The sequence below is a fragment of the Etheostoma cragini genome, chromosome 19 (assembly GCF_013103735.1).
Source record: "Etheostoma cragini isolate CJK2018 chromosome 19, CSU_Ecrag_1.0, whole genome shotgun sequence".
In the NCBI taxonomy this organism is placed as follows: Eukaryota; Metazoa; Chordata; class Actinopteri; order Perciformes; family Percidae; genus Etheostoma; species Etheostoma cragini.
In genome coordinates this window covers 16,858,180-16,885,128 of record NC_048425.1, presented here as the reverse complement: position 1 = coordinate 16,885,128, position 26,949 = coordinate 16,858,180, and the positions used below count along the sequence as shown (strand labels likewise).

General features: G+C 41.1%; 1 protein-coding gene and 1 long non-coding RNA gene across 6 annotated transcripts in view; one reads left to right on the top strand and one right to left on the bottom strand.

The window, feature by feature from the left end:
• Nucleotides 1-15,094, bottom strand: part of LOC117962103 — a 17,064-nt gene extending 1,970 nt beyond the window's left edge. The window contains exons 1-2 of the long non-coding RNA XR_004660568.1: nt 14,965-15,094; nt 9,076-9,078 (exon numbers count right to left, since the gene is read on the bottom strand). This is a non-coding gene — a long non-coding RNA (uncharacterized LOC117962103). The remainder of the gene's footprint in view (nt 1-9,075; nt 9,079-14,964) is intronic.
• The window catches only part of sorcs2 (sortilin-related VPS10 domain containing receptor 2), a 356,230-nt gene that overhangs the window by 32,149 nt on the left and 297,132 nt on the right, over nt 1-26,949 (top strand). The window lies entirely within an intron of this gene.

The following is a 26,949-nucleotide window of genomic DNA, read 5'->3' as shown; positions in this document are numbered from 1 at the left end:
AGACAGGAGAGATGTGATCTCTTTTCCTGGTTCCTGTCAGAACACGTGCTGCAGCATTCTGGATCAGCTGAAGAGTCTAAGAGTCACAAATAATAACTTGGGACGGGGACAACAGCTTGCACCGGGACACGATCCGCGGGAACATGGATTGTGCCACATGTGTCCCATGACCAGTGGCGCTATCTCAGGCCATGCTGAATTCCAAGCCAGGCAGGGAGCCATCTAATCAAAATGTGCTCAGGGGCTGTGACCCTCATGTGCTCTGGCCTGCTCCGTTCTGCTTGTGCCTTCCATGTGACCCCTCTCAATTCAGTATGGCTGGTCCACTTTACAGCCATAGTCTTTTCCCAGCATGAGCTCTTGTGTAGAGTTTTGTGTGTTGACCCTTAAATGGGTGCACATCCTGGAGAAGACTGAATCCTCTTTGTGAACTAGTCCACAGGGGTCAGATTCAGCCTGACAAGCTGCAAAACCAAACAGAAGAGCCATATTGTTGTATCTGGGCTGTTTCTAGATTGGTCACCTCTGAGGGGGGTGTGACCCTGGCAGTGGAGGGCTTATGGACTGGCTTGAATACTAATCACAAGCCTTCTGGTAACATCTCTTTTAAACAAAGCCATCAGAAGTTGTGATAAGATTAACACAATTAAGTAATTGTGTAATGAAATGGCAAAGACAGCTGATTTATTTGGGCAGAATTTGTGGCATTCACAGTCACTGCAATTGTCTACATGCACATTAAGCGATTCATCCTCAGCTTGTTTTGTTCTGAAATGGAAAAGATATTTGCGGAGAGACAAAAGAATTGCATGCGTCCCCAAAGTAGTCGAGCAGCTGTGGAGGTTTGTGTGATGTGTCAAAGGCTTTGTGAATTACATTGCAGAGGGAGAAGCACATTGTGTTCTAGCATAGAAATCTGCAAAGGCTCAATGTCCCCACCTCATCCAGGTGTGTTGGTTGAATCAACTGAAAAAATAATTTCTCCTTAAGTCCTTTTTAGAGAAAGGTATTATGTTGAATTGTCATGTCCTTGCAGCTTTTTATGGCTGCTCATGCACTGTGGACCTAATGGAATAGAAACAGAACATTTTAGCATGGGTATCCTTAGGGCTGCACAATTAATCGGATTTTAATCACAATCAAGATTTTGACTTCCCACGATCAAATTTGCGTGATTGGGCGATTTAAAAATAAAATTTGTTTTGGTTAAAATCAACAAATAATCGTGAGAATAATCGTGATCATAATTTTGATCAAAATAATCGTGATTATCATTTTGGCCATAATCGTACAGATCTAGGTATCCTTGTCCTTTAGACTCTGCAGACCTTTACGTCAGGCACTTTTTCAGTGTCAATGGAAAACACGCACATTGTTGCTCTCATCACTCATGTGAACCTTTTGAGTGGGGATTTGGTGTGGATCAAAGCCTTCTGTAGCCCTTGGTGCTTCAGTGATTCATGTCTGGACTGTGCTGAAATACAGGTGCCGTTGGTCTGCAGCTTTATGTGAAGAAGAGAGAAAGTAAAAGGGCCAGTCTTGACCTTTTGGCAGAGACTGCGCCAGCTCTTTGACAATGCCTTGGAAACTTAACACTGTGACATTTACTGTCTGTGGTGAAGCGTAGCCGCTGTATTGCATTGAATGGAAATGACCACAAATGGAAATCAACTGGAAGAGCAGGTTACTATATTCAATACAATGATATTTTTCACCTACAATGTGTAACCTTTTTGTCTGTTAAGTTATTAGTTAAAGTCTGTATGTGTGTAAATCCTTAAATCTAAAATTTTCTATGTCATTATCCACTTGTCAAAAGTCAGTGCTTCTGATTTTATGTTTTTGTTTTCTGGGTCTGTCAATTTCTTTTGCAATTGACATGACCAGTTGTAATGTCATTTCAAATCCAGTTTACTTCCAATTTGTTAAACTACAATATCACAATCAGGCTATAGCTAAGATTTCAGAAAAACTAAGATCAAGGAGTGTACCCAAATCTGTATCTGCTTTGCTTTCTACAAAATTGCTAATCCTTTTTTGCTTGTCTTCAAGTAGTAACATTTAATATATCTAAAGTCTAAAAATACTGAAGTAAGCTGATACAACATATCTATAATTTAAATCCAAGTTGCTTGAACCCCCAAATATCCCCCCAAAATATAGGGACATGATTTTAGTGTCATCAGTGGTAGCTGTGGGCCTGTTCAGATGCAAAACAGATTAGTGGAGGAACTGAATGGAGTTTTACGTGAGTAGTAAAATAATAGGCTATACATACTGTATAGGTAGATCTTATTGGCTTAACCAAACCTAAAGTGTGTCTTCACTCTGAATCCATGGAACTACATACCACTAATCATATTAAGGTATCAATTACTGAGGGTAATATCGGTCTGTCGAGAGCTAACACCCTATCTGGTAATAATTGTTATATCCACCAGTTTTTACAAATTCACACTACTGTTGCATTTCATTTTGCACTTCACAAGTGAAAAGGTAACTGCAGGAATAAACCTGCATGCAAAACAGTGCAGGTGCAACCTCATCAAAGCTTCCTAATTGCTATGTAGCTATGGAAACTTGATTTGTAACTTAATTTTAAAATACATAGTTTTATTTTCTTACTTAAAAGTTAGGGTTTGTGTAACAGTCTTGTGTAATTTCGTAAGCTACACTACCAGGCTGGTCAGAATACAATTACGTATTCAGCTGACCAAACCTGACCAACAGAGTAGCTTTGTGTCCAGTAGTGGGGTTATCTCTGTTCATTCTGCTGGGCAACACTGACCCAGTCTGGTATTCTGTGTCCCACACAGGCTTTGGCTCATGTTGTGACACATTGAAGACTTTACTGAGTCTTTTAGTTTAAATGAAGCACCCTGGTCCATGCAGAAGTCAACATGGGATTGCTCATGGTGACATGGGGGGGCTAAGGGGTGGGTGGTGACAGCAGCTGCCATCTCCCAAAACAAGGCACCTTCAATCCCCTGTGACAGGCTCCCATTCAGACAATGGCTCTTTGTAGAAGCTGAAACGGCTTTACCTATAAGAGCCTTCCTGTCCAGTAACACCTGTAATTAGTATGGGGGACCTTGGGGGCCAATGGTTATTATAACTGAGCAGAGCTGTGATGATAGCACCCGAGGAGTGAGACATTTTTATACTTCATTTTATACTATGTGTTTATACTATATGTTGATGCAAAAGAGGGTATCATCCATGAGTTTAGATACTAAAGATGATTTCAAGTTGTGTATTATTTTCTTTTGTTAAATTATGTTTTGTTCCCTGTGCCTGTGTACATGAAAACACCTGGAAAAACTGTAGGCTGGGAAAAGTGCACCTCTTCAGTCTGTTCATTTTCTTTGATTGTATTCTCAGCCCGTTCTGCCTGTGTGGGTGGAAGCTTTTCCTGCATCTTCTTTTTGTCTGCTGGGTACTCCTTCCTCCTCACCAACTTACAACTCTCAGGAGTGTCATCACTCCTCTCCTGTAACTTCACATCTGAGTATGTGATATAGAAACTACCGTTCATTGCTGTTTTTTTACTGGGAAGTTCTATTCTGTAGTGTCCATCAGCAGAATAACAATCTGATTTATTGCCAAATAAGTCTTCACATACAAGTTTGGAGAAACACCATTTGTTTGTAGATAATGCATAATGTTCATTGGATGTTTTAAGTCTGATCATCAGAGACTTGGGTGACCCAACCGGGGTCTCCATGATCAGTCTCCAGCTTGTGTCCAATGGATCACCCCTCTTGATCCACAACCACCTTGAAACCTCCCCCGCTTTAGAGATGTTCCCGATGGAACCCTCTGATGCCAAGGAGCCTGAGTGCCCTGTGAAAGAGACTGCAGCCCACCTTGATAGGCTCCCTGCGGTCTCCCCCAAGGGACTGTAAGTTCCAAGATTACTACCTGCTTTAAAGAGTCAGATGTTAAGACCACGTCTTTCACAATGTGCTCTGGAAACTTCAGCTGTCTCCCAAGGTCCACTAACGCTAGTTACGTCCACTCGTAACTAGCACCAGCTGCTAGTTACGAGCCGAGGCCAGCAGGCCTGTGGAGGTCTTCCCCTCTGCCTGTGTTTTCTCCCCTGCCATGACATAGGTGATGTCATGACAGGGGTGCTGTTGCTCTGTTGCATTCCTGTGCAGATAGTATCTGTTACTGCCTTCAACACCTGGTCATGGCGCCATGTGTAGCTCCCCACGCTTTCGGGCAGCAGCTCAGTATGTGCTCCAGTGAACCTCTTGCCAGGCACAACGGGCATGCTGGAGTTTCCACAAGACCCCAAGTATGCAGATTGGATGGGCTTGGGGGGACATCGTATTCCGACTGAATCAGAAATTTGTGTCTCACTGGTTCCTGGTTTAAGGAATTTGCTTTATTGTTTTAGTAGACAGGCAAGAAAAATAAATAGAAAATAGATGAAAAAAACCTACAGATATAATAACCTGTAGGCGGACTTGTCCCCTTCAGGAGCTTGACAGACTGGGGACAGTAGGTGCAGCTGTTGGTGTACAGGGCGAAGAGTGCAGGGAAAAGGACGCGGCCAAAAATCTTGAAGCCTTAAGAGATTGCACTGCAAAAGTCGGGACTCAAACCCTTGTCCCTGCATTTCACGCAAGGTGTGTGGACTCTGGATGTGCACTGTTACCATTCTGCTACTGACATCCAAAAGCTGAAAATAAGAACACCATCCATTTCAGCATGAAAGCATGATTTGAATTCTTGTTTGATCCTGACAGTTTACTGTCAGGTTTAGTTTGATTACAAGTGGTTGCAAACAATTCTCACTGCAGGTGTGAATCGAACCTAAAGACACTTGTGTAATGGCGTGTCCTCTTTGTTTGTCAGCATGAACGTGTCTAAGTACATGTTTGATACTGTATCGCACCATGCATGTAAAGAGAAATTGTTTAGTTGTTCAGTGTGTTTGCCTGAAGGGGAAAACTGGAATATAGCACCAGTCAACTGTGACAATTGAAGAAATTGAGAAAGAGAGAGAGAGGAGGATGTAGAAAGAGTGCAAGTATCTGACATGAATAATACACCTGCATTTCAAAAGACCTACCTGCCTAGACAGTCCTGTTTATGCTCTACCAGTATGAATATGCTAATAGGAATTAGACCATGCAGTTGCAGCTCCTGTGTGGATGTTGTGCGAAATAATAGAATGTGCCACCAGTGAAACCGTGTCAGACCTTAGCGAATGCGGAATCTGTCTCCCGAGTCAGCCGAAACCGATATAAAAACTGTCACTACACAAACATGGAGGCATAGAAGAATGATGTAGTACTTAAGAAAAGAAGAAAAAAAACATGTAGTGTCTTCCACCAAATGTCATTTAGACACCCTTTCAATATATAGAGTGCATAGAAGTACATGAGGGGTATGCAAGAAAATTAGGGCCACAGGTGAAAATTGTATTTGAGTTTTGACTTTATTCTCAGAATTCTGACTTAAATCTCAGAATTCTGACTTTAATCTCAGAATTCAGACTTTATTCTCAGAATTCTGACTTTATTCTCAGAAGTCAGAACTCAAATACATTTTCATCAGTGGCCCAAATCCTCTTCCGTAGGGGGGCATACAGTCCCCTTATAAAATGCTCCATGTGGGACGTGCATTGGGGTGATGGGTCCTCCAGGTGCTGCCAGTTCCCATGGACTCTCCTGTGGCATTTGGCTTTTCAAGTCTTAATAATGAAGCTAATGACTGTCACTAGTGTTTGATTAAACCCCTGCCCCGGCAGCCTGGGGGCTCAGGTGTACTGGCTGTAATTAACACATGGTAATTAATTTACTGAGGAGCTAGAAGAGGATAAGGGTGCCCCAGAGGTTAAAAAAACCCACTTGTTACAGAAAATGGAATGAGCTGAATGTCGCAGTGCTCGACTGTGAGTCAAACGAAAGGGATGCCTTCAAATTCCATGTAGCGGAATCCTTTTTAGCCTTTACATGGCTCACAGTCTATCCAATCCTCTGTGTCATCCCTGGGAGAAGTCACTGTTGCAACTATGCATTCACCGAAAAGTAGTTTGACCGAGAAGTTTACAAATTTGTTAGGTCAGCTTTGAAAGATTCACTAGCCCTTATTTGGATATTTAATGAGAGCCAAAGTCCGTGGCGATTATATATTGAAAAGTAATTTTGTTCAGACCCAAAAGATCGTATGTCTTCAATACAATGTAACTGTTTTTAAGCATTTTGTTAAATCTGATACTGTTGGCGAATTATGTCTCATTGCAGTTACTTGAAGCGTGAAATTATCTTACCCCCACCGGCAGGTATGGTAAAAAAACAAGCAGCTTTTTCTAAGAATGACTTGTTGGCATGTACATTATTTGTAGTTATTATTTGCCCTTGCTTACAAAATACCATGAAGAGCAGCTGGATATCATTATAACAGGCTCAACTGGACCTGCTTATCTCCAGGTCTCAAGAGCTGAGGGTCAGAGGTAGCTTCTCTTTCCCTACTCCCTATATGAGACTGTCTGCACCACAATGGGTTTGAATTTTACATGATTGGGCAGTGGAAGTGCTGACTTGAAAGATATGTAGGTTTTTTAAGCTGGTATCAATGGTTTAGCCCGGCAGAGAATTAAACAGATAATGCCGTGAACATTTTTTATAGAAGACAAGCTATATCCAGAACTATTATGTTGGATTCACTTGCAAACTCAATCTACAGAGAGCCATTAACGTCTGAGCTCTCTACTACAGCTTTCTGCAGTCACACAGACCGGATGTCCCTGTTCAGTCTACCGTATATCTCTCCCTTTTCTTCCGCCCATTCTATTTTTCTCTGAACCCACCTTCCTCTCGTTAGTTCTGTTTCACTTTTTTTCTCCACCTCCACAGTGACTCTTTTCTCTACTTCAACTCTTTCCTAGCTCAGAATCTCTTAAGGATATTGCTGCGCTTGTAAACGGACACATTAAGGAATTTTGGCTAAATTGTATTCCAGGTTAAATTGTAGATAACGCCACCTTTGGACTTTCATCCAAATAATTCCCAACGCTTGGGATTCAAACCCAATGCATTATTTTTAACTGTGTTCTTAAGACCAGGGGTTCTCGCAAACAGTATTAAAAACTGTAGATCCCAAAAATATTAATATACTGTATTTAAACAATCAGATTAAATCAGATTTAAAGGAAAATAAAAGTAGTAAAAGACTAATACCTTGAATTTAAAATAATCAGAAATAAAACAGAATTCAAAATGGAGTAGATACTAAGACGCGGCAGGAGTTACAGCCACACTTAACAAGAGTTACAAACGACTACAAACGTGGTTTCATAAAACACAACGAAAAAGAAAATAGTAAGACAAAGTCACAGCTAAGGCCTGTGTTAAAAAATGCACATAAGAGAAAAATGTAGCCACTTCTTTCATATAAATACATGTGTATATACTCTTGTATCTCTCTTATAAGCTAATTTTACGTTCTCACTAACTAAAACCATAAAAAGGCCGTTTGATAAAAATCAGGCAAAAGTTAATGAGCCAAGATTTAAGTAATAACGAATCAAGTGAGCTTGTGTAAAAAAAAAAAGCAGCAGTAACACTCTCCGCCCTGCATGTACCAGCCCAGACTCATGGCATTTTGTAAAATGGTCATGTTAGGTCACGTTAATGTTGTTATTTTTGTGTGTTTATTATGAATTTTGAAGTAATTATTTAAATGGGAAGCCTTTTTTTGTGATAACTGCACAATTACGGTAGTGAGTGTTATCGGAAAGCCAAAAATACGCACAGGGAGGTTGGTCGGGGTGGTGGATGGGTCAAACAACACAGAACCTCACCCCTGAGCCCGGGGATCGCGTCCCGAGTGTTGCAGTTCCTTTCTGCGTTATTCTCTTCCTAACCGCATCCGTCCCGTTGTTGTTGGCGTGTGCCGTGTGTGATGGTTCCTTTCCATTCCCGGCGGGTGGAGTTTGAATTCCTCGTTGTCTTGTGTCCCTGCGCCCAGGGATTGCGCCATGCGTAAGGCGCTCCTTCTCGTTGCTGTGGCCGGTGTGTGGCATTTGAGAAAGATTTGCTAATGGTATTTATATCCTGGGGTACTGATTAACTAACTTGCTTCATTTGTCAATTGCGTGGGTGTGTCAACTTAACCTGCCGGTTACACTCCCAACAAAACACTCCCAACACTCCCATCTATAGTCTTTCTTCCCCTAACTGTTTTTCCTCATGGATCTTCTCCTATTTCGTGTTTATTCTGTCATTATGCTCTATGTCATGGCATGACACACACACACACACACACACACACACACACACAAAGTCTGCTGTTGAAAGATAAGAGGTGTGTGGAGATTAGCCCAGGAATGGTTGTCTCAAGCAGGCCGATATGAAATGAAAACGAGGATATAACGGGAAACACTCTGTTAGCACTTCTGATAGCCACCTCAGCTAACACAGGTTTATGTACACCACTGCTGATAATCAACTCAGCTAACACACAAAGGGACAGGCATGTGATTGTAGACACCACTACTAACTCTAATGTTTTAGATAAAGCAGATCCCAGTGTTGGCAAAATGTGTCATGGTCAACACAGAAGGGATCCATTTTTTTGATAACATTTTCAATTCATAAATAGTTGTTTTATTGTACACTGGTTATATTGGTACCCAGAAATCGTGGCTACTCAATACAATGCTTATGATTCCACCAGTCGCTACGCTGTGCATTTTGGAAGCAACGCTCAACTATGCTACGCTAAAAAAACTTACCAGGTCAATTTTTGACGAACCTGGTAAGTTCAACAGACGGAAAGTAAAAGGGCTAGAGCAGCAGGTAGGGGGGATAACAGCTAGAGCATCAGCTCAATTTTCAAAATAGGCACCCTGTCCAGACTATACTGTGCCCTTTACCCGGCCTAAAGTAACCTTTTGTTGGCTAAACTCGACTAGCAACGGCAGCTGATACGACAAGCAGCTCACGGTGCTCTGTAGCCGGTGCTCTGTGTAACAACAAACAGCATACACAGCAGTACACAACAATAGGAACCAAGGGTCAGAAGTCACAAATCTGGGCCTTCATAAGTCATCTGTTGAACTGACTGCATAGTCTTTGGTTACAGAGTTTGCACTTATTTTCAACAATATTTAACCACACAGCAAGAATGCTGCCATTTTAGCATTAAAAGTAACTGAAAGAAACTGGCAGCAAAAGAAGGGATCCAGTTGTATTACTTTATGACATGGCTTGGTTGAATTCTAATGTAGAATGTGGTCTGTTATTTTCTTGATAACAGACTGTTTCTAAGTGTAACACCGTTGTCATAGACGTAGTTCTGATCACTCTGGAGGACAGCTATCAATCTGCTAAAAGAAGTCTGGATAATGTAGCAATAATGTAGCGATAATGAGCAATGACAGCAGATCTGGTGAGCGTCTGTTGCTAGATCTTCATATACTGTCTATAATCGCTACACAGTAACAGCCGTAGGGACAACAGCGCTAATTAGTTAGCTAGCTAGCTTACATTGCAACATGTTTAACGCTAACTTACAGGTGTGTCGACATCCAGCGGCTGTGCAAAAAGGAAATGAGATGAATGACGACATAAACGTCAACATAAATATTCCCAAAGAAGCCATTCACAGTGTCTCACTTCACCGTCAACGGAAATGTTCAGTTTGACGTGAATTAGAGCAGCCAATAGCCCACCAGCTAGCTCACTACAACGCTACAGCTAATGTTGTGTCCATTTTTGCAGTGATTAAAACAGCAGCTGGGTAATTTGTCCACCACGGAAGCACCCCCTAAAATATAGCTATGGTTACTACTGCAGCCCGTAAGATGGTGTTGAGGAATAGACAAATGGTTGCATCAAACAGCTACAGAGTTTCCGTAGCTATTACACAGGATACGCAGGATTACAACCGTAGAGACGGAACGGAATATTTTGTGTCAAAGTATTGATTTATTTTTAAGTAGCCATGTAATAAGCGGGATAACGTAGAGTGAGGCAGTTATTATAGCAAATACAACCCCTTGCTCTATATTATCCCTTATGACCATGTCAAGCTGAGACTAATAGCTACGGCAATTGCATGGTGTTAGTAGTTGTGTTAATGAGGATTGGAGAAGGTATCTTTGTTTTAGCAGTGTCCGGTACACAGACACACAAGCATGTACATGCTAAAATTGCTAGGTTTTTCAAAATGTTAAAAAAAATTTCAGACGTCAGATCAACTCAAAACACATTAAATACACATCAAATGTATGACTTTATTTATTAGCTATCCCCCTAAGGGCCTATTGTAGGACTTTCCCTACCCTACTTTGGTAGATACTGGTCCTGGCTCCATCAGGGCAGCCAGCCAGCAAACAGTTTCTTGCCATTCTATTTATTCTATGCTAACAACCATGCAGAACAATATGGCTTAACATAGCATTGTTTGTAATTAAGTGCTTTGGTTGTCTTTGCGTCTTTGGCACATTTCTTGAACAATACAAAGCTACTACCTCTACAAAAGCATGATACTTGGGTGTTCATCAAAGTGCTGGCTGCCAAAATCATCTACGAAGCTAAAAAACATCCATTCTCTAGGGAAAGCCTTGGCAGGCGGGAGTGGTCCAATCCTACAGCGCCTGAAGGAACAGCACGTCCTGGGTATACTGTAGGTAGCTGCCAGCTTGCTTTTTCTGTCTGTATCAACTCCTAAAGCCTTGCAAAGGTAACTGTGACTACTCTAATATTATTAAGTAGCTTAAATCCACTTTGTCTTTTGTACCCAATTTTTTAAGCAGTATAGACATATGTTGGAGTATATTTCACTTATTCACAATCAAAGCTTAAAGATGCAACCTTAATTGATTACTAAATTGTTTAGTCCACACAAGATAGAAGAAAGTCAAAAATAAATCCCAGATATCTTGAAATGCTTATAACCAACAGTCCAAATATATTCATATATATTCATTTCTCAAGGGTTATTGCCCTATGAGGTTTCGCAATCAATATAACTGGTTACTCTGGAGTGTTTGACAAACACCTGGACAAATAATTCCCATCTCATAATGTTCATTTGCAATGAAAGGGTGTTCACTGGTCTAGTAAATAGGAAGGCAAGGGCTGACCTGGCAACCGGAGATATTAGTAGTCCTCTCAGCTCATAGAACCCTTTGGCTCAGTTATGAGCCAGAAAACTAACGTTAACTCAAAGTTAGTTACATTGGGTGCGGTTGATAATTGGTAAATATAAATTGAAAGTATGTTTTCCAACAAGAGACCCCAAACCAGAATAGAAGATTTTCACAAACAAATGATGCACATGTTACCTACAAACCAAAACAATTAAATGATGATCATAAATGTTCTTCAGGGTTAGCGTTAGTTTTCTGTTAAAAAAATATTGCTCTTAATAATACTACAGCCTGACCGTCAATAGATCCATCGATTTAAACTTTAATTACGATTATTGGCATGAGCGTCCTAGTTAACCTGCAGTTAATCACACATTTTTTATCTAGGGTTAGGAGCAGAAATCTAGTTCAAATCAACAGCACACGCAAATAACTTTAGTCTTGTGGAGAGAACTATCTAGGAGCTTACCATTCAAAAGACCCTTTTCTATATTGATTTCTGCTGAAAGGGCTTTGTTTCTGATAGCCATCCAATCTTGTTCATGGATGTAAGAACTGTTCTGCTCTCTGTCATTCCGCTTACGCGCTGTTTAGTGTAATCAATGATCTGTGGACCGCATGCATGAGAATGACTTAAAGGTTTCATGCCATAAAAATTCCACTTGAGGAGTTTTTTTTCATTAATATGCGTTCCCCCAGCCTGCCTATGGCCCCTCAGTGGATAGAAATGGTAATAGGTAGGTATCCTGATCTGCCTTTGAGAAAATGAAAGCTCAGATGGGCCGATCTGGAATCTTGCCCAGAATTTGGCCCACCCATGGCAGAGAGACATCATGGCTTCCAAACGAGCAAAGTGGCAGTTAGTCGAGGCCACACCCCCATCCTCTACCTTGCGCCCACTATGTCATAAGACCTTTAAAATAGAAGTAAGTCGCTAACAGGGTCTAAAAAGTCGCTAAATCTAGCCAAGTTGGCAACACTGTCCACAACCTCCTACAGCTTCCTGATTTCCCAAACTATGGAGCGAATCACAGCAAAACCGTGTGTTTTTGAATTGGCTGTTAAAAAAAGTAGGGAAGTTTACAAGGAATTTGCGTCAACACATTCATTTTGAAAGCCCTAATTAAAAACGTAAAACCCAATATCATTACATGTTGGGGTTAACATTTTTATTTTGAATGTTTTTATAATACAGTAGTGCTACAGTATGTCTGGCTAATGCAAAATGGCAGCAGGAAGGCACATAACACTGATGAATACATACTTTGGGACCACAAAGCCTCTTTGACTGCCAAGTCATTCATCTTCCAAAACAAAGACAGTCTCCACTAGTGCCAACTAGCTCACTTCCTGCTCAGGGCTACTTGGCTTTGATTGCTGACTTTCCTTCCAGTTGTCTTTTCCCGGTGCAGTCTGCCCAGAGCAAGAATATCTGTGATCCTCAATCTGTCTTTTGGGACGATTGCCTATTATGTCTAGACTCTAGGAGTGATGGCGAAGTGGCGTCTATTGTCAGTGGAACACAAAGGGATGTCAATAGATGATAGGGCTAGTGTCTGATACTTTTCTATTTAACACATTATTTGCATATTATGATTAAATCTTTTAAATGGGATCATCATTTTAAAAGATCACGTTAGTGCAACTCAGCGACACACAGTAGGTTAGCAGTCAGATGAAAAGGGGTGCAGAGGAAAGGCATAAAAGTTATTATTTCCACTCAGCTGTCCTGTTTATTCCGTCCTCCACACCCACTTTCTTTGGTTACAAGGCTTTCTTGGATTACTGCTCTAACTCCAAACCACACATACCAACAAGCGGGTCAATTTGGTTTCTGGAGGGAGTCTTTAACCTGAAGGCATGCTGGGTATGCGGCACTGAGCAGTCTGAAGGGGTGTGAGACTCGGCAGCTGTCCTCTGTCCCACAATCCTTTCACCTGGAGCTGTCTTATCAAGTTACCTTGGTTGAAACAGACACAGATGGACATTAATTTACCTGAATATAACCCACACATTAACACAGCATACATTATAATTTAAATATGTCTGTGGATGAAAAACATTTTGACAAGACATTTGTAAAAGAAGTAGAGAGCGCACAAAGCAGGACAACAGACTTTTGCTCTGTGCGGTCCCCTTCTTGTCACCGGGGGCGCATGCCAGCTGCTGACTCTGCATGAGGAACATGCGAGCCCTGACTCCAAACCGCTTTTAATGCATCTTCTACACCCCATATATGCAAAAAAAAGCTATTTCTGTGTCGTAATCAGTTACATGTTTTCATATAAAAGGAGTTTTACACACTACCTTATCAGAGCTGAATATGTCATGACTGTAGCCACTACAGCAATTAAATTGAAGTGAGATGAAAAAAGAGAGAAATGTGTCTTTTTAGATAAAACCAATGTTGACAAAGTTTCCTTGTGGGGACATCATTTTAAATTGGGAAAAAATTAGAAGTTGGGGAAAAAAGGTTAGACTATTGCAATATGTTTAAAATCGCAATAATATTGTATCATGGCATAAGTCACATGATGATATCGTATCAGGAGGCAGCTGGTGATTTCCACCCCTATTTATTACAGTACCAAAACTTTACAAATTTAATGTTGACTAGACGATGTGGTAACCAACCGTGCCAGAGAAATTTCCACCAATCACAGAGCTGTTGGGTAGACCAGTATCGACATGTATTAACATCATGTTTTTCAAGGAAGTGATTCCACATCAAATTCCGACATTTAACAGCTTTAAACAGCCAAGAAGGACACTTGGGTTTGTGGGAAGCAGTCTTGCGTACAGTCTCACATTCAGGCACGACATGATAATGTACCCAGAGAGTGTGTGCATCAAGGTGTGGCATTGGATGGCCATAGCTGCATTGTGTTCCAGTGACTGAACAACAGATGTGTTAGACGTGTCATGCTGCGTGCATATGCTTGATGTATCTGGATACTGTGTGTGTGTAAGTTGGGATTTGAATACAGTGGAATATGTTAAACGATGTTAGTGGATGTTGCACACCTGCATATATATATGTGTGTGGTTGTAAATTTGACAGCAGCTGGTTTTAAGCCAGAAAGGGGCTAATGAAATGTGACTGCAGTGCTGATGCTGGGCTGTCAGCCAGTAAGGCCTCATCTCTAAATTAACATGGAGTGCTGGTGGATGTGGAGATCTTCCCACAAGCACTGATAGAGTACCAAAAGGTTACATTTAAATAACTGGCATCATGTATGCAACAATTTGTTTTTCCTGACACATGGCTCTGTGGTTGTGGAAAGAAATAACTTACATGTGGATTAATGTGAGGATGTGACATTGTGGTTCAAAGCTAACCGAAATGCAGTCGTAGTTCACAAGAGAGTTTTTGATTGGAGGAGGTTTAACAACCAATCGAAACTTGATATTGGACTTTTACACAAACAAACCCACCAGTGTGGTATTCAAGCCCAGAGTGCTACGTTTGCCAATCAGTTTGATTGGGGAGGTGTAGGTGTATGTGTGTGAGGGCTGAGTGAAGGGGTGTGGAGCCTCTGTATGCAAACTGGCGAGGCTAGCTGGTCCAGGCTAGCTGGGTGTTGTTTCTGATGTGTTTGAGAACACTTTTCTCAAAGCACTTAATCAGAATGGGGATGAGTGCCACAGTGCGCTAGGTGTTAAGACTAGACACTGCAGACTTTTTAGGTACAGGGACGATGGTGGCTGTCACACTCTCCTGTGACAGTGATATGTCAAACATGTCAGGGATAACTGTGGTCAACTAGCTGTTTGGTACATGTTCTTAGTAGAGATGGACTGATTGACTGACCGCTGATCGGAATTGGCCGGTTTTCACGTGACCGACCATCAACGGCAAGTCAGACTGACATATGTCAATTTAATGCCGGTCAAATGCACTCGGGCGCCGCATGTTTAACATCGCGCAACATCAGCATAACATGTGCACACGCACCGCCGCCCCATCAGCTGTTTTTGAAATGTCAGAAAAGCTCTGCAGAGCAGTCTGCTCTAGTGATCTCAGGCAAACGGTCTGCTGCTCTCTCTCCTCTGAGGCGATGGGCACACTGACTTTGATGACTTTAATGTTTATCAGACCCAAGATGAGACAAGAAGCTAATGTTAGCGAACGCTGCAGTGGCGGACCCTCTTCCTCCGACGCCCCGCTGCAGAAAACGCTGTGTGTTTTCCTCCGACGCGCTGTATTAACTTTACTGTTTTAAATGCTTTTCAGGTTATTGGGGATGCATACCGCTCAAAACCAACACTAAAAACATAGTAATCTTCCCTCAGCGTTTAGTTTAGTTGCTAAACCGTGTGTAGAATGAGCGGTGATGTTAAATCATCTGTTTAAGGTAATAGCACCCTAGGGTACTGTCAATTTGCTGGATTTTTCCAAAGTAACCGTAACGTTACCAGAAAAGCCTGTTGGTTTTGTTCATATTTATGTACAATGACAAATAAAGCAAACTTGTTTAAAAAAAAAGCAACTACACGCCGTTTTCAGGTAACGTTACTGTTGACGTTCAAATAGGCCTGTGTACGTTTTGAGAAATATCTTTAAACTGCGAGGCTATATTTATTTTATTTTTATTTATTTATTTATTACTTTATTGCCATTACCTGTTTTCCCAGTTTTCATACATACAGAAGTTTAGTTTGATAAATACATCAAATTTGTTTAGTTGAATATCGGATGTGAAAAGAAGGAAATTGTTCTTCAGTAACATTCGATAACATCGATGTTGCACGGACCGCTACATGAAATCATTCCTACCACAGGCTATAAAACTTTTTAACACTTCATCACTGGGTGCTAGATGAGACTCTGAGACACCACAATACTGCACTAAGTGCAACTTGCACAATAGGTTCATCTACATATTTATCATACTATTTAAGCAGTTGCACATTTTTTTATTTGTTCTTGTAAATTGTCCTATTATTATTTTATGTATAATGTATGTATGTATATTGTATCCTAGTATTTCATTTACATTTATATTCTGTGCTGTGTGACTGATTTTGCTGCTGTAACACTATAATTTCCCATTTAATTGGGATCAATATCTATCTGTCTGTCTATCTATTACTTTAGATGTGTGTAAATTTCCCACACCAGGAGAAATTTATATAGTTCTGTTTCAAAGGCATCGATTAGCTGTTCAAAACATGTTCTATGCAAAATGTAAAATGTACTATTAAAGAAAAGATTTAAAATAAACATTTGTGTGTGCTTAAAGTGGTTAGAAATTATGAAATTGTAATCGGCTAAAATCAGTTTTGGCAGGTCAATTTCAAAGAAAACTCAGAATCGGCCTCGAAAGTTGTAATTGGTGATATTCTAGTTCTTAGTACTTCTTAGTCATAGTAGAATACTATGAGGCCTAGCAGCTTTACTCATACACAATCAGAAGGATTTTTCTCAAATCTGCTGTGGATACTGACAGTGGCCAGCCCTTTAGAGGCAGACAGCTCTCTAAATCGCCTGCCACACACTGAGTTGTTGGTGTTACGGTCTCTCTCCTGATGTCATGGCACAGTCACACCGCTTTCTGTGGCCTTTGGTCAGGCTGGTCTGGCTGTGTGGTTGAAAGATGTTTTGGGCGGTGTATGTATGTTAATATGAGTGTTCATATTTCTAGTCATGTACAGAAAACAGCACACACTCCTACTATCTCAGTCACACACCCTGACCCTGCATATTATTTTAAGTTCAACCCTAACATGGCCCCTCTGCGTACAGTAGCACACATACACACACACCTTCGGGAATGACCACGCTGAGATGAGCAACTCCCTCTTTTTAAAACTTCACTTGCACAGACACTAACCCAGAGCTCAACAGGATGTGTATGAGGAAGTGAGCACTGTAAAACTCATTAGCTCACTGCTAACTTTGAATATAGAATTCTTGCCCTGCCATCCCTCCCTTCTTTACCCCTTTTCCCCTGGTCTTCATATTTTCATTTAGTACCGCAGTACAGAGGCGCAAACAAGCAAAGGGGACATAATTGCGGGTGGCGACTGGGGAGCTGAGTCTATAACCCGCTGCGTTTATTTACAGCGCCAATGAAAACGACACTTGCAGACCTCTAATGGAGCGTTTGTTTCACTCTCTCTCCCTTAATAGCCCCCCCTCTTACTTTTCCCTTTGTTGTTGATGCAGTTAATTATGTTCAGTATTGCTTGGTTCTCTGAGTGAAGAGACCATCTCTCCAGCTGTAGGCCTCTCAAAGACTGTTCCGATCAAACTATCAGTCATTCCACGCCAGCACAGGTGCTCTATAAGGCTCGGCCGGGCAAGCTGGTGTGTCTTAAAGGTGCCCTGCCCACACAACCGTTTTTACTTGCATTTTAAACAATATGTTAGGTGCGTGTGTGTGTGTGTGTGTGTGTGGTGAATGTGAAAATGTCCTCTGTCAGTTCTAGCCATTGAAAAGAAATAAGAGCAGTAATCAGGCCTATTGCAACAGCTGGTCAGTCTGACATCATGTTGCCTGAGATAATTACTATTCAAGAGCTCGCCAGTAGTGCTTGGTAAAGGGTGCTGATATCCAGGGGCCAGTTGGTCAAAGGTAAACTGATCGGATTTTGGATCAAATCTTGAAAATGGGCAGTTCAAAAGGGAAAGAAGGCATCTAAAATCAGATTAGATCACGGAATCCAATCCTAGTTTTAATCTGGATCAAACCTTCAGTGTGTGTTGTTCAAAACTTGTCAGTAGGATTTGGATAACTTTGATCCAAAAAACAGGATTATCCTGATCCCAACAGGGGGTTGGATTTCAAGGTGGATTCTAGGAAGAAAATGTAGTAGAATTTGTCAGATAATATATTTGTATCATTTAGTGTATATACTTTTATTTTTATATTTGCACTTGACTTGTGTAACCGCTGTAATGGTAGATAAAGTAGACATAGGCTACCAATTAAACTATTCAGTATAGTAAAGTAAAATTAAAATTATCTTGGCCCCAATGAAACAATCCCCCAAATCGATTTTAATAACAAGCAAAAATAATATATTCCATTTTTATGTCATTCATCACCGTATAATAACTTCAAATTTATACATCAAAAATAATTTCTGGGCTATCCTCCCCAGAGGAAGAAGAACCATGAACATGTTAACTATTGGACTTTTAGCCTTTTTTAAGACTTTTTCAAAATATCCACAATGTTAATGTGTTTTTTTTTTATTGTTGTGGCTCAAATGAGGGGTCATAAAGGAAATTATGAATGGAAGTGGATGTTTATGTTGTTTTTGTGTTTGGTCTCAAAATAAGACACACTTACAGTAGCCCCGTGTTGGCTCTTCTGACTGTTCTTTAGCTGGTACCCCTCATTGTTAAATGTTGTCCTATTTAAAGCACTAATGTAATCCGGATTTGGTAATCTTGGAAACACGGTATATGTAGGGTGATCCAGTCCAATGTTGCTTTGAAAAAACAGCATAAAAGTAAGACAGGTTACCTGATCCTGAATAACAAAAATTTAGATTTCAAAATCCAGATCATTTTGATCCAGATTCAGTGTTTTGAACAACTGGCCCCAGGCTCTCATTGGCTAGCTGTTAGCTAATCAGAGTCAAGCAGCTTTTCTGGTTGAATATTAATGAGAACTGGAACAAATGAAGCAGAGTCTTCCTGCAGGCTTTCTATACCAGACTGGAATGGCTTGAAACAAGGTAACCAAGGTAACCAAGTTACAGAGTCCATGGTAGAACTTCAGCCATTACCACAAAGTCATGAAATACGTGTGGCAGGGCACCTGCAAGAAGTATCCACGCACCTGATCTCTGGGGAATCATCGCTGTACGTATGGGATATGTAACGGTGGAGAGATAGTCTCGATACAATAGAGATCAAGACATTATTGACGCCTTGCATCTTACACCAAACCATGGTGTCGTGATGTCAATGCCCCCCCCACCCCCCCAGGTAATTATTTCATGTGCCACTAAAGTATACTGCAGTAGGCATTAGTGCCTCTGTGTGCCCCTTAAGTCCAATAATTGACTGACCTCTCCTAAGTTTAAACGGTGTGGTGAGTTGATCACCGGAATTTATCACTACCGTAAAATCTCATGCACACGCATAAACACGCACACACACACACACTTTACTAACGCTTGTGAAATGCATATACTCATTTAAGGTAAACAGTTGAATAGTAGCAAACTCAAAATGCCAGTTCAGCACGGCACATAAAACTGTTGAAAAATGTGAAAAACATAAAAACCATGAAAAATGTTGTAATTCTCTGTATAGGAAACACTGTTATCTGGCCAAACTTGTTTACTTTGTTATAATTTAGTTAGCCACTCTGCTTTCATGCAACAGCGCCCTGGGGTGGAAATAGAACCTTAAAGTTCTCTCAGTGCAACACTTCTGCTGACAACCATTGGACATTTAGAAGGTTTTTGCCTATCTTAAATATTTTTCCCATGTTGTTTCTTTCACTCTCTGTCTGTCATTCTCTAAAGTGTTGGACAAGGGGACATTAATGACACAGTTGAACATTTGCCATCACCTTAAAGCACATTGTTGTCCCTGCCACCTAAGTGAAGACGATGGCAGCACACCGTTGATATTCTAATATATGGAAATACCACTTGATTTATGCACCTGAGCTGAGATGAACGAGGAAAGCAAAACGGCAGGGTGACAAGGACATCATGCACTTTAAGGCATCACAGATGACTGCAGAAGAGTGATGGATACTTAGTGGGAGATTACTTATGTCTGCATTAATCTGCTCGCTCGTGCTTGTCGCTGCAGCAAAAACAACAAATTGATATAAATCGCAGAACTTGTTCTTGCTTAAGAGAGAGTGAAATAGGAGAAGTATAAAATGACTCTGACAGCTTACCATGTTAACCTGTCAGTACATTTGAAATATGAGCTCTGTACTTGTTTTCTTGAACTCTCAAGGATGTCAGACACATTCTTATACATACACATACACACACACACACACACACACACACACACACAGAATCAGTTTATTCCCATGTACAGTACTATGCGAGCGTGTGTCCTGCGTCACTTTTTAGGATTGCAGTGAAATTACAATTTCCCAATCAGGATCAGTTCTTTTTGGGCTGCTGTCAAAACCAGCAATCTTAAATCAATTCAAATCGGCTCCAAAGCAAGTCAAGACTAAAATCCACTGCCTGCCTTTTGTTTCTGTTATGTCTATGCCACTTCAAACCTCTGCCATAACATAATTGTGGTGGCAGTAGCTCAGTCCGTAGGGGGTTGGGTTAGGAACCAAGTTCCCATATGGACCAAAATACAGTTAGCCGGAGAGATGCCAGTTCACATCCTGGGCACTGCCAGGCGCTCTTGAGCAAAGCACTGTAGTCAGGGTGCGTGTCCAGCACAGGCAGCCCACTCTCTCCATTTGTGCATGAAAAGTCACATACTGAGCATACGTGTATTTCCGGCCTGACTACTAACAAAACAGAGTGTAAATTGTAATTTCCCCACTGGGGATCAATAAACAGTACAATTGTTAATTATTATTTTGCATGTTGTCCGTGTTGGCTTGTGTTGATGTATTGGTGATGTGCTCCTGATTTGGACTAACAACTTTAGTCAGCTGTTAGTCACACAGAATATTATTTTGTCAACAGAGCATAATTGTGATATTTTCTAATCTGCTTTTACACCAACTTTCCTGATGGCTTTCCCGTATGATAAGACAACTTAAGACACAACTTTATTGTTTGGACTTCAGTATCACGACCATGTCCTGGTTTTTAAGCTTCAGACCCACTAGGTCGGGGAGGGGGTGGGTTTTATTGTATCCCGCTTCAATTTGCCCCATTTGGCACTTTCAAACTTCACTGCCTGGGCGTTTTGGAAAAAACTTTCATCATAACAGAGGCATCAGGCCAGCTGCACAGGGGTCCCTCTGCACTTTGTTTTCTCTTTTTTTGTCTTTTTAGATCTTTATGTTTGAACATGGATGGCTGGTTGGATGGAGTGATGGAACAGTGAGTTTGGAAAGTTAAGAGGGCGAGTAGAGATTGAATGGGTGGTCACAAACACATGGGAGGACGTGGATGTTTGGGGGTTGAACAACATGAGTGTTTCCATGCCGATACAGTTTTAGATTCAAGAATATATAAAAGCTTCAAGCTTTCAAATTTACATTTCTTTCTGTCCTCCTTTTTATACTTGTTTTACCAATACTCCTGCCCTTTTTTGTGCCACCAATCCTGCAATTTCCTTGCCTTTTTTTTCTTCAATACTAGCACACCTGCAACATACACACACACACACATGCAACTCACACACACTTTGCTTAATCTCAGGTCGCTCCTTAGACAGCAACAATAATGAGGACGTCGTTAATTTTCCCAAACGTGTAGGGGGCCTTTAGCGTGGGCTAGTAATTAATTAACGGCAACACTGTTACTTAATTAGCTCCACATGAAAGGAAAGGGTTGTGTTGGAGGATGAGGTGCACGGTGTGTGTGTGTGTGTATGATTAACGGGAGATAGAGATTGATTATGATAGCACATGTGTCTAACTGACTCGATGTAGCATCTGTGAATGTAATGGTGCCTCCTGGTGAGACCAAATATCCTCTAAATGGGTAAAACATGTAATAAAGGCTGGTCGTGTAAGAAATGCTCGATAACGTAACATCTTCCGACTGTTTGTGTTTATGGAATGACACTATATCAACAGAAACCCCAGAAAATGTTGCATAAAACATAAAATTCATTTTTATTCTCAGGGTATCATGAGTACTGAATGCCCATTTTCTCAAAGCCAGTCATTCCTCTTGCTGTCTCCATTTTGTGTATGTGATATGAACTCTACTGTATGTGGGTACATGCATACATTTCATGCCTCTGTGTTCTTAAATGGCAGCTTGTTCCCACCCACTCCACGGTTTTTATCGCTTTCCCTAACTGCTCACTGAGAGAGAGAGAGAGCGCTCGCTTCATTAGCTGAAGGCTAAAGTAGAGCCTTATCAACCCGTACACCAAGTCGTACTCCCTGAGGGTCACATAACCCTCTTGATGAAATCACAACTCAGCATTACTACATCCCGTATGCATATTCAGGCCTGCTACAGTGTAGCATCAAAGAGGCCCTCTTCACCTCTGGATTAATGCATCTAGTGCTCTTTCATAACGTATCCTCTAATCCACATTACCAGACACCATGTGAAGTACCATCAGTGTTAATGTGATAGACTAAAGGTTAGGATAGCTGTTTTGTCGATGTTGAGGTATAAGGAGAAAAGGACAGCGCTCCCAAATAATATAAGACCAAAATAATCTTTCACAACATTTTGGGAAATGAATGTTTAATCTGAAAAACAGACTAGTCAATACAAAGGAATACAAACATCCAAGGGGGAAGAAGAATGGGGATTTACATGAAGATGCCATCGAAAATGTCTTCTGTCTGTATGGATCTACGCCAAAATTCAAGAAACGGCTTGTTGGTTTATGAACAAATTACGACCTGGCTACGTGACTGCAGTGTAATACATGTCATGTCCTGCCTCCTGCACATTTTACCCAGGTTGCACCCCTCACCTAAACCAAACGGAGCATTTCTAGTACACGGACAGTCTCCTGGAAACTTTATATGAGAAAACATCTTTAGACACAAATACTGATAATAGTTCCTCCCCCCTCCAAGAAAGGTTTCAGAGTTTTCAGTGTTTATTGTGTAAAAGGTTTGATCGAGCTTAGTCTTGTTTTGCCAGATCATCCACACCCTGTGGAGTGGAGAAGGGTCTGGCTGATCCACACGGCATTATGGGATGGGAGAAGAACGTGCTTTGGTTTATTGGCATTTTTTTAAACCAATCTCAGTTATCATAGGCAGGGCTATTGTCCGCACAGAGCCACTGCAAAATAGTTGTACAAGAGAAAACTCTGATTGGACACATAGTCCAGCTAGCTGTCTGGATTTACCCTGCAGAGATCTGAGGAGCAGTTGAACATAGTCCTCAGAAATCCATTGGAATTTGTAATTCCAACACTAAGAAAGCAGAATGTAACGGAAATTGGCGAAAATACATGCATCTGGGATTTTTTTGTGGAACCAGAGCAATCCCGGAAGTGGAACGCCGAGGATGTGGACTAGACCGAGGTTCCAGTTGAGTTGTAGCGCCACACGTGTGATGCGCTACAACAACGGGACAGGGTAAGGCGGCCGCTGGGACACGATCCACGATATCTGGGTGACGCAACACCTAATGAAAGATGTTTCCAATTGAAATGAAATTGGTTTAAAATTTGTGCTCACCACCACGAACAAAACGAGAAGATCGTGTCCCAGTACACGAATGACTAGATTAAATAACGTCACCATTTCATGTATTGCCTGTACAGCATGTTACCTAATAATTCCAACCTGAAGTGTGACAGGCTGTATAATGTGGTAGGCTATAAAACCTGCGTGAAAAGCAGCCGTGTTGTGTTGGTGTGGATGTAAGCTGTGGCTCCCCTCTGGCCTTTTACTGTCCTCTAATCCTCTCTGCGCCTCTATCTGGATGGCCCAGACAAGACAAGGTCAGGGGACACCAGGCTAATGCAATCATATGATTTAACCGGATAGACAATAGCAGCATTAGATTGTGCATGTGTGTGAATGTATGTCCTTGCTTGCACTTAAGCTGCAAGGCAGATAAAATAAAAAATAAAAACACAGTATGAAAACACTCCTATTTGAGATGATGAAATTATAATACACTGCATCTTTTCTTATCAATACATTTAGTTTTGAGACGGGGAAGCCTGCATCTGTCTAAATCCATTCAGTAGTCCATAATAATATCACTGTGGACAATTTTAATCTGTTGAATAGTGTGTGTACACAACCAACAGGGACCCCTTTTCATTTTTTAACTGCTAAAAATTAGATAGGGTATACTAGATGAGTAAATGTTGAAACCTTTAGATGATTTCATTGAATTGGAACATGAGGCAACAAGGAACAATTTAGGCAACAAAATTGTAAGGCAACATTACATTCAGCATTTTCTTCTTTCATTTTCATATTTTATTTTAATTCAAAGCCTAGCATAGAAGCACTTAATGAAAGCAAAGAGCATTCAAACCCAACACTCTAATGTTAGTGAAATATGACATTGTGCGGTTAATTTGGGTTCATGATTTTTCTTCAACCCTTTCTCTGTCATCCACCCAGCCACGACTGAATAGAAAGCAAAGGATGCTCCAGTCCCCATTATTAATTATGTATACAACTCTCATGCAAGTCCTATCTGGACTGGGAATGATTAATAATGAAACAGCACTGTAATTACATGGTGCTCATCATAGATATTTTCAATTCACTCTTCCTCCTTCTCTGCCTCATCTCTTTACCTCTTTATTTCTTTCTATCTTTCTTTCCCCTTCTGCTCTGTCCATTTTGTCTTAATGGGCCCAATCTCGCACCCAACGCAATTGACTTTGCACACTGTATCATGTATCATTCCTATTTTGCACCAGACGCACGACGGACTTTTCCCTCCACAGACTCACGTCTGTAAATTAGGGAATGAACTTCAGTTCAGCAAAAAGAGGTTCAGCAAAAAGAGGAGGCGTGTTCTGGCAAAAACGTTCCCTAGTGCTATTTGGTATGTTAAGAAAACAATTCCGCCACAGACCAGGAAAAAACTAGTCTAAACTGCATGTGCCGATGCCACCTAACCCAAATGCGGCAGCAGCAGCACGGTAGAAGAGGAGCGGCATCGTCTGTAGTGAGGTAATCCCTGTCTAATGCTTGACTACATTGCAACAATGTCAGCATGCATCCATAACTTCGGGATTCAGTGAGAGTGAGCCCAAAACATCGGAAAGTAGTTTTTTTAGACATTTCTTTATTTACATTTTGTCAAAAAGAAAAGTCAATAGCAAATGTTGGATTCCTCGGCTATGAACCGCTCCTAACGTGCGCCCATGGATGTATTAGGAGTGTCTCCACCATTATAGTAGCAATCCGCCGTGGAACAAGCTCACCTGCTTTTTAAGCAAATGTGAAATAACGCTCTGATTGGTTTATCGCACGTTACGTCCTAACCACACCTATGAGTAATGTAGCTACTTCAGTCATTTTAGATTTTCATCGGGCGCAAGAGTCATTTATCCCGCCGGTATAATAGCAACAGAGATCTGCCCACCAAACTAATTGCATTTGATGTTTGATACTTGCTTTTCAGATTGTTAACATAGGACCCAATGTGTGCCTCTTCAGATATGATCCAATGCTCATCACTGTCAGCTGGCAGAATGGAGATGACATCACTGGATGAACCCGGTGTGCAATCTCCTCTTTGGTACTTGTTGTACATATTGCAAAAAATTGGAAGAGAAATTAGGTATTTCAAGACTCTAGTTGTAGCACTAGCATCAAGTCCCTGTATGAACTACGACTACGAAGTGTGGATTGGTAGCTGGAGAGATGCCACTTCACCTCCTCGGCACCGCTAGGCGCTCTTGAGCAAGCCACCGTACTCCCCCGACCGCTTAGGTTGGGGGGGGTACACTGGCAGTCCCCCACTCTGACATCTCTCTATTTGTCATGAGCATGTGTGTGTGTGTATTCCAGGCCTGTGTATAGTGATGACTAACAAAACAGAAAAAACAGTGTGAATTGTATTATCCCCACTGGGGATCAATGAACAGTATAATTATAATAAATAAATCATAGTAACTAGTTTTCTCGATAACACTTTGGCATATAATACAAACCGCGCAACCCCTGTTTGGTCTGACAGGCCGGTTAGAGGGCACCAAAATGCTTAAAGTTACTTTATTCAGTTTTAAATGTCAAAGGGGCAATCTAAAAATCATAACATGATGCTTCATCTATAGTGAAAACAAAATACTCTACTAGAAATTAATTTTCCCCCTGATTTACATTCAAAAGCATTCCGTCATATTTTCCCTGGCCAATCAGAACATAACATTTTACAATTACAGGGACTCCCATCAAAGCACCTCCCCTGTATCCTCTCCTATAATGTTGTCAAGTACGGTTTTGTCAACCAGACATTGATCGCATTGATTGTAACAACTTGCTTGACAGCCCGCTTTGCCAGACAACCTCTTTGATTTAAATAGCCGGTTAATGATTTACATGGAAAAAACATCAGCAACAAACTGTTACTCCAGCCAGCTTTGTCTGTTTTGAGACGGCATTCAGTGGATGTTGTCCATGTTTAGAACAGGGAGCAAGAGGGCTCTATGAAGGGGCTTGGAAAAAAGGGATTTCACTTAATGTTAAACACACTGGAGGCAAGATACAACATGCCATCAAAGGGATACTTGGCTTGAGCAGTACTCACATTGCAACTAGATTCATTCTACTTTTTTGAATAAATGCTGTTCCAGAAAAAAATGCCTGTACGCTTCAAGGACTATTCTGAAATGTTTGTAGCTTGAGGACAGTAGCTGTTCTTCTGTTGAATTCACAGCGGTTACGGTAATTCTCTATGGTGACCAGATCAATGGCAAAAAAAACACGTCAGGATGTATCCAAGCATCCACAGACTTTTGAAGGAGTTGTATTTTTCCAATACTCATAGTTTTACACAACCAAGCGAAATATACATTTTACATGTTACATTTTCCCATTGAACACCTTCCTTTGGAGGTTTTCCTGCCCAACATGATCCCCCAGGTTGGGCCATTAAGAGCCCTTTGTTTGCCTCTTTTACCCTCAGCGTCATTGAATCCAAAATGTAAATGATTCTCCAATGGAGCTTATGTGTGGTAGCTTAGCAATGGAGCACACATGGAGCTTCTCCTTGTCATTTATATAGTGTGTGTGTGTGTGTGTGTGTGTGTGTGTGTG